This window comes from Colias eurytheme, chromosome 4 (genome assembly GCF_061535395.1).
Source record: "Colias eurytheme isolate Ceu_HAF_F1 chromosome 4, ilColEury1 Martin Lab GWU primary, whole genome shotgun sequence".
Taxonomy (NCBI): Eukaryota; Metazoa; Arthropoda; class Insecta; order Lepidoptera; family Pieridae; genus Colias; species Colias eurytheme.
The window spans coordinates 10,383,878-10,390,102 of NC_142983.1; positions in this window are offsets into that span (position 1 = coordinate 10,383,878).

Sequence of the window (6,225 nt, forward strand, 5' to 3'; positions counted from 1 at the left end):
CGATGCGTAAATGCATTTCCCAACGTTAAAAAAAAAGCTTAGCTTATGTGAAATAAATTTAATATAATAAATAATATAAATAAACTATTACGAAATATACATAATTTTATTAATATCATACATCAACACATTATAATTTATTCAAATGCATATATAATTAACATAATTAAAATAAGCTTAGGACAATAAACCTAGTTTATGTTCTTTTAAATTTCCATATATATTTAAAAATTATCCTAATCCCCTTAAGAATTTGTAAAAGAAAAAATATTTCGGCCTAAATAAAGCCTATAGGGGCTTGAAATAGATTAGTTGGTATGTCTAGAAATAGACACAGAACAGAAATAACGACAAAATTTATATGAGTGATAAATATGATAAATATTATGAGAAAAATATTAAAATGAGACTGTTATAGACTGTTCTAGAATATTTGATAAACATGTGTTAAGTTTGTCGTATTGTTTTTATTCAAAGCCAATACTGACCTGTGTGTAAAAAACCCATCTTAGATTGTTTTTGATAAAATATAATTTACATTATGTTAGTGCATCGTTGTTAATTTTATTGTTTCCACCTTTTTAACAACAACAACAGTCGCATAGTAGAGTATTCAATATTGTCCTATGATGTATGACAGAAGTGAAACTTCTTTGGCAAGAAACTAAAATCGTCGCCATACTCCATGACGTGCCGGTATTGCCATAACGCGATCTTGAAATTTTACTCTCAACGCGCCTAAAGAAGTTTCACTTCAAAAACTTATTTCCATTTCCATTTATGTACCTATTTATTATCACTATGGCAATAATGATATGATAACATTCTTACTTGGGGTTGTCACTAACTGCAACAATTAATTCATAAGCACTTACATACATCGATAGAAGCTGATTTGCAATGCGATTATGACAAATATCAATCATTGTAAACCGATTATCTTGTAAAAAATATTTTAATTGTATGCAAAACTAGCGGTCCGCCCCGGCTTCGCCCGTGGTACATATTTACGTTTTCTCTACATAAAAACCATCCTCGTACTTCAAGGAATATAATAAAAAAAAAATAATCGAACTCGGTTCAGCCGTTCCCGAGTTATGCGCTTACCAACACATTTTGCGATTCATTTTTATATATAAGAAGATGAGTTGTTAATTCTTTGCCAGATAGAACGCGAACTTAGCGCTCTATCTATGTGATAACTTTTTAGCAATCTATGGTAATACGTAGAAGGTAACTATTTAGTAAATCTGTGGTAATACTACATGCGGTATAACGCGATCTATTTGACAAAGCCATAAGAGATAAGACATAAATGAAAAAACAGACATTCAATTTATCTGTGCACAGTAAAAAGGATAGAAAAACTATGGGGTAGTCTTTCTCATTGAATACAACATCCGACATGTCTTAAAACAAAAAAGTTTGAACTCGTGCGTCTACCAACTCAGATAACGTGATGCATAATGTATTAATCTAGAGTCTAGAGTCTAGACCCTCATACAATACCTGCGTTCTACTTGTCCACTTTAATAAAGAGTAGGTACTTATCATTTGAATGCTTAAAAAAATGTGTGGCTAATGGAGATAAGTCGTCAATAAAGAGGACTCTGCTGAAGTTTACAGTAAACATTAAATTAAGATGTGTTTATTGTTTAAAAAAATTAACATGTTTAAAGTTATCTATATCTTATATATAAAATCTTATATATAAAATTCTCGTGTCACAATGTTAGTCTGCATACTCCTCCGAAACGGGTGGACCGGACCGATTCTCATGAAATTTTCTGTGCATATCGGGTAAGTCTGAGAATCGGCCAACATCTATTTTTCATATGTACCACGGGCGAAGCCGGGGCGGACCGCTAGTAATATATAAAACTCAAAGGTGACTGATATAGTGATCTATCAACGCACAGCCCAAACCACTGGACGTATCGGGCTGAAATTTGGCATGCAAGTAGATGTTAGGACGTAGGCATCCGCTAAGAAAGGATTTCCCGAAATTCTTGCGGGGACGGGGAAAAACGGGGATGCACGTACAAAGTCGTGGGCGGAAGCTAGTCGTATATATTTTTCTACTTTTTTACTATATTGACAGACATATCCTGAAGTCAACATAGTAGAATATTCAAATACAGTTCAACACAATCAATATTTTAATTTTTTAAATCTTCCTTCGTTGTATAATTCTATAAATAAATAAATATTTTTTCCAAAAATAAGCGAAAAAAAATAATTCGCTACTAATTATATTCTTAGATATATCTGTCGTTATCTGGCTATCATTTATTTTGATATAGATCTTCATTATATTTTTAAATTAATATACAGAACATGCCAGAAATATTTAAAAAGAATAAATTATTTTTAGGTCAAATCCCTTGATATGATATGCAATTTATGACATATGCCTGATTGAGTAGGTCATTTGCTGACGCACAATTTAGTTATAAGATAAGTAATTTCACTTGTTCCGCGGGTGATCCATTACTTACGTAACTCAAGGCCACACACTTAAATGCTATTTAGGGTTCCATAGTCGAAGTTAATCTGATGTAGCCTGTATTTAATATCGGACAGAGGCTTAAAGAGGGGAGGTTTACAAATTTTATTCTAATATAATATTATGATTTTACAGTTCTTTCTATGTAATAGGTAATAGGTACTTATGTAAAATTTTCGTATTGCGGGATTTGTGAATAATATGTTCCTCCGAAACTGCAGTAGGTATCGATTTTATGAAATATTTTGTTCATTTCGGTGTGGTCTAAGGATGGGCCAACGTACTTTTCATTTCATATTGTGATAACACTAAGATAGAACAAGATTTGCCGAGTTAGCAGCAAGTAAAGTTACATCATTTAATAGTAGTTATTTCTAACAATATTGAAACCAAAGAAATTAATATACAGGGTGTCCCACTATTGGTATACTAAGCGCGAAGGGACTTGTAGTTTTGCATACACTGATCACGTAAAAAATACTTAAACAACAAAATTACATCAAAAATTTTTTGCTAGATTTTTCCTGAAAATCCATGTTTTCATCTCTAGCTTCACGCAGCCGGCATATACCGCTTCGCTAATGTGAGCATTTTGTCTTTCCCTTTATATGTACTAGTAATTTACCTAAAGCATATTCCATTCAAAAAACTGTTTGATTTAATATTAGAAGTGATTAGCGTTAGTGATAGATCTGCCAATTACTTAAGTATCTATTGAACAACCCTGAATGAACTAAATAGGCTATAAATAGATTACGGGATTACGAGCCCCATTAAAAGCTAAATATGGTATAGTGTGTCTAAAGCCTTGCTACATCATAACATACGCATGTCAAACATAGCCTTAAAATAGATTAAGCCCTGTCAAAGTCGGAACGAAGGTATATGAAAAGGATATTAGTAAAGGACTAATCTGTGGTAATGGTAGTAAGAGTACCTAATTAATATCTATTACTGATATCATATAGAAATAAAAATCTATTACAATCTCCTTGGTAAAGTCATACGTTAAGAACGAGACTCGATTTCTATTCCCAAAAGGTTCAAACGAAAAAATCTATTTTCCGGCAATAATAGGAGGATTCTTTTTCATATTGCATATTGCCAATATAATTCCTACACACAAAATATTACAGAACTAAAATATGAAAAACAAAACACATTCTATGCTTTATAATATTTCATTCAGCTTATTAATAAAGACAGTCTTAAAAACTATTTCATTCATAAAATATCTAATTGTCATTAATTGCTGATATAATCCGACTATGATTGACCAATATATAATTTAATTACTGTAGTCCGGAAGCAGGTGGTGACGTCACAGCTAATTAATTTTAGCCTCTAAGCTAAAACGAAGATACTATAAGTACATAGAAGATAATTCATTTAATAACTAATTTATTTTATTTTAAAAGGTAGTATAATAATTAATTACTTCGATACTTATTAATATTTAGGTATTAAGAAATTGCTGAGGTTCTTTTCGTGTCTCGAATAAAGCTATTGGTCCTGCGCCTGCTCTCTTCAGGCTGTATTTATCCTACTAGTAGGTACAGTATTATAAATTCGAAAGTTTGTGCGGGAGGATGGATGTTTGCTACTCTTTCACGTAAATGCTACTGAAGCGATTACAATGAAATTTGGTATGGAGGTTGCTGAAGACTCAGTATAAGACATCAGGAAATCACACAGGAACGGGCACTATGTTTTTCATACTAAAACGCGGGCGAAGCCGCGGTGCAAGTGCCTATGACTATCTTATTTATTAAAGTTGTATTTACATATATATTGTTCCAAGATTTTTTTTTAAATTGAATACCGACTAGGGTATATAACTGATCAAAATTTTATTAAATACTAGCGGTCCGCCCCGGCCTCGCCCGTGGTTACATGTTTACGTTTTCTCTACATAAGAACCATCCTCGTACTTCAAGGAATATAATAAAAAAAGAATTATCGAAATCGGTTCAGCCGTTCTCGAGTTATGCGCTTACCAACACATTTTGCGATTCATTTTTATTTATAAGAAAGAAGATGAAGACTAAAATCTAATGGACTAGATGAAAGATGAATTTGTATGTAATAAAATTCTATTTCAAAAACTTGGACGCAGTCGCGGGCGTCAGCAAGTAATAAATATTATTATCTTTTAAAGTCGTCCATTAATTACGACTCAAGTTCAGAAGGAGGAAGTCAATACAAAATTAAACAAAGTTTTTGGGACTAATTTAAATATTAAAACTGAAATTTTAGCACTGCCTAAAAACTTTGTTTTGTAAGATTTGGTTAACAAGTGAAAAGAGGATAGCCATACGTACCATAGAGATCGTATTTTGAAACTTCATCAAAAATGAATTGAATTTTGATTTTTTATTGGATAAATATTATGTGCCTTTGCACATATATACTGCATACTTGCTCATTTATAAAAAATATTTATTTTTATGTATTTAAGTTTTTAGAACAATACGATTCAATCTTAAGGTTGATGTTCCGACCGTCCCTCCATACATTTTTGATTACCTCTAAACACTTAACACAGACACTATTTCTTTAAAACTAATCATTTTATCACTTCTCTATAATGAAATGTGTGCGCGTTCGACCTTTTTAATCAATAATTTACAATATTTACTTAGAAAAACAACAGTAAAATACCGGAAAAATTTGACACTTCTACAGTAGTGTGCGTGACTTTTGCCAAGCGAAACACGACATAAAGCACGACATCTAGCGCATAGACTATATACTTATTACAGATCTAGCGCGTCAATGTCTAAACGAAAGGCGATGTTTAGACATTGACGCGCTAGATGTCGTGCATTCGCGTTCGTTATCTTATGCATAATGAGCATAAATTATTCTAATAAATCAAAGTTCTGTGTAAAAATTGAGTAATTTCATTTCCAATCGTTCAAAGAAAATAACAATAAAATAAAATAAAACTAATGACCTTAGAAACTATGTTTTTTTTTATTTATTACTCATTATTGTTCGTCCGTCGTAGGTCTGTAAACTGTATTGTACACTGAAGGTAAATGGTACTGTAGGTACTTTAGTTCGGCGTCGTCGCTCGTCGGCTTGATATAAAATTACATTCTTGATTTCATTGACACGCGCTATGATTTGCGCGCGGAATTTCTTGTGTTGTGAATTTATTTTTGTATGCTATGCATTTTAATTGATTCAAATTGCAATGTTTCTCTAGTATGCATTTGAGACTATATTGTAAATTGTAATAATTGATCGTGGGTATAGTAATTAATTATTCTAATAACGCAATTAGTAATATATGTATTTTCGGTGGGATTCAAAACAAAAAATTGGCCCGTGATTTTTATGAAATTTCACCACATTGCAAATCACATCAATCATAGTTCATACACATGTATGACGAAAGTGATTAGTATTGTGGCTAACATTGACTCATCAGTTCATCACTGAAACCAGTGATAAATCAGTACCTATATCATATTGTGTTTGAATATTTTTAAACAATGATATAAGTATACAATTATTATAAATCGGTAAACTATCAAAGTAATCACAAACTTGCAAACATTGGTAAAATGTCCAGTAGTTTATGAGCCTATTCATTACAATCAAACAAACAAACAAAGTTTTCCTCTTTATAATATTAGTGTAGACAAACACTATGAATACGATCACGAATGCAAATTCGGGGATTTTCTAATTATTGCTAAATAATAATTGAA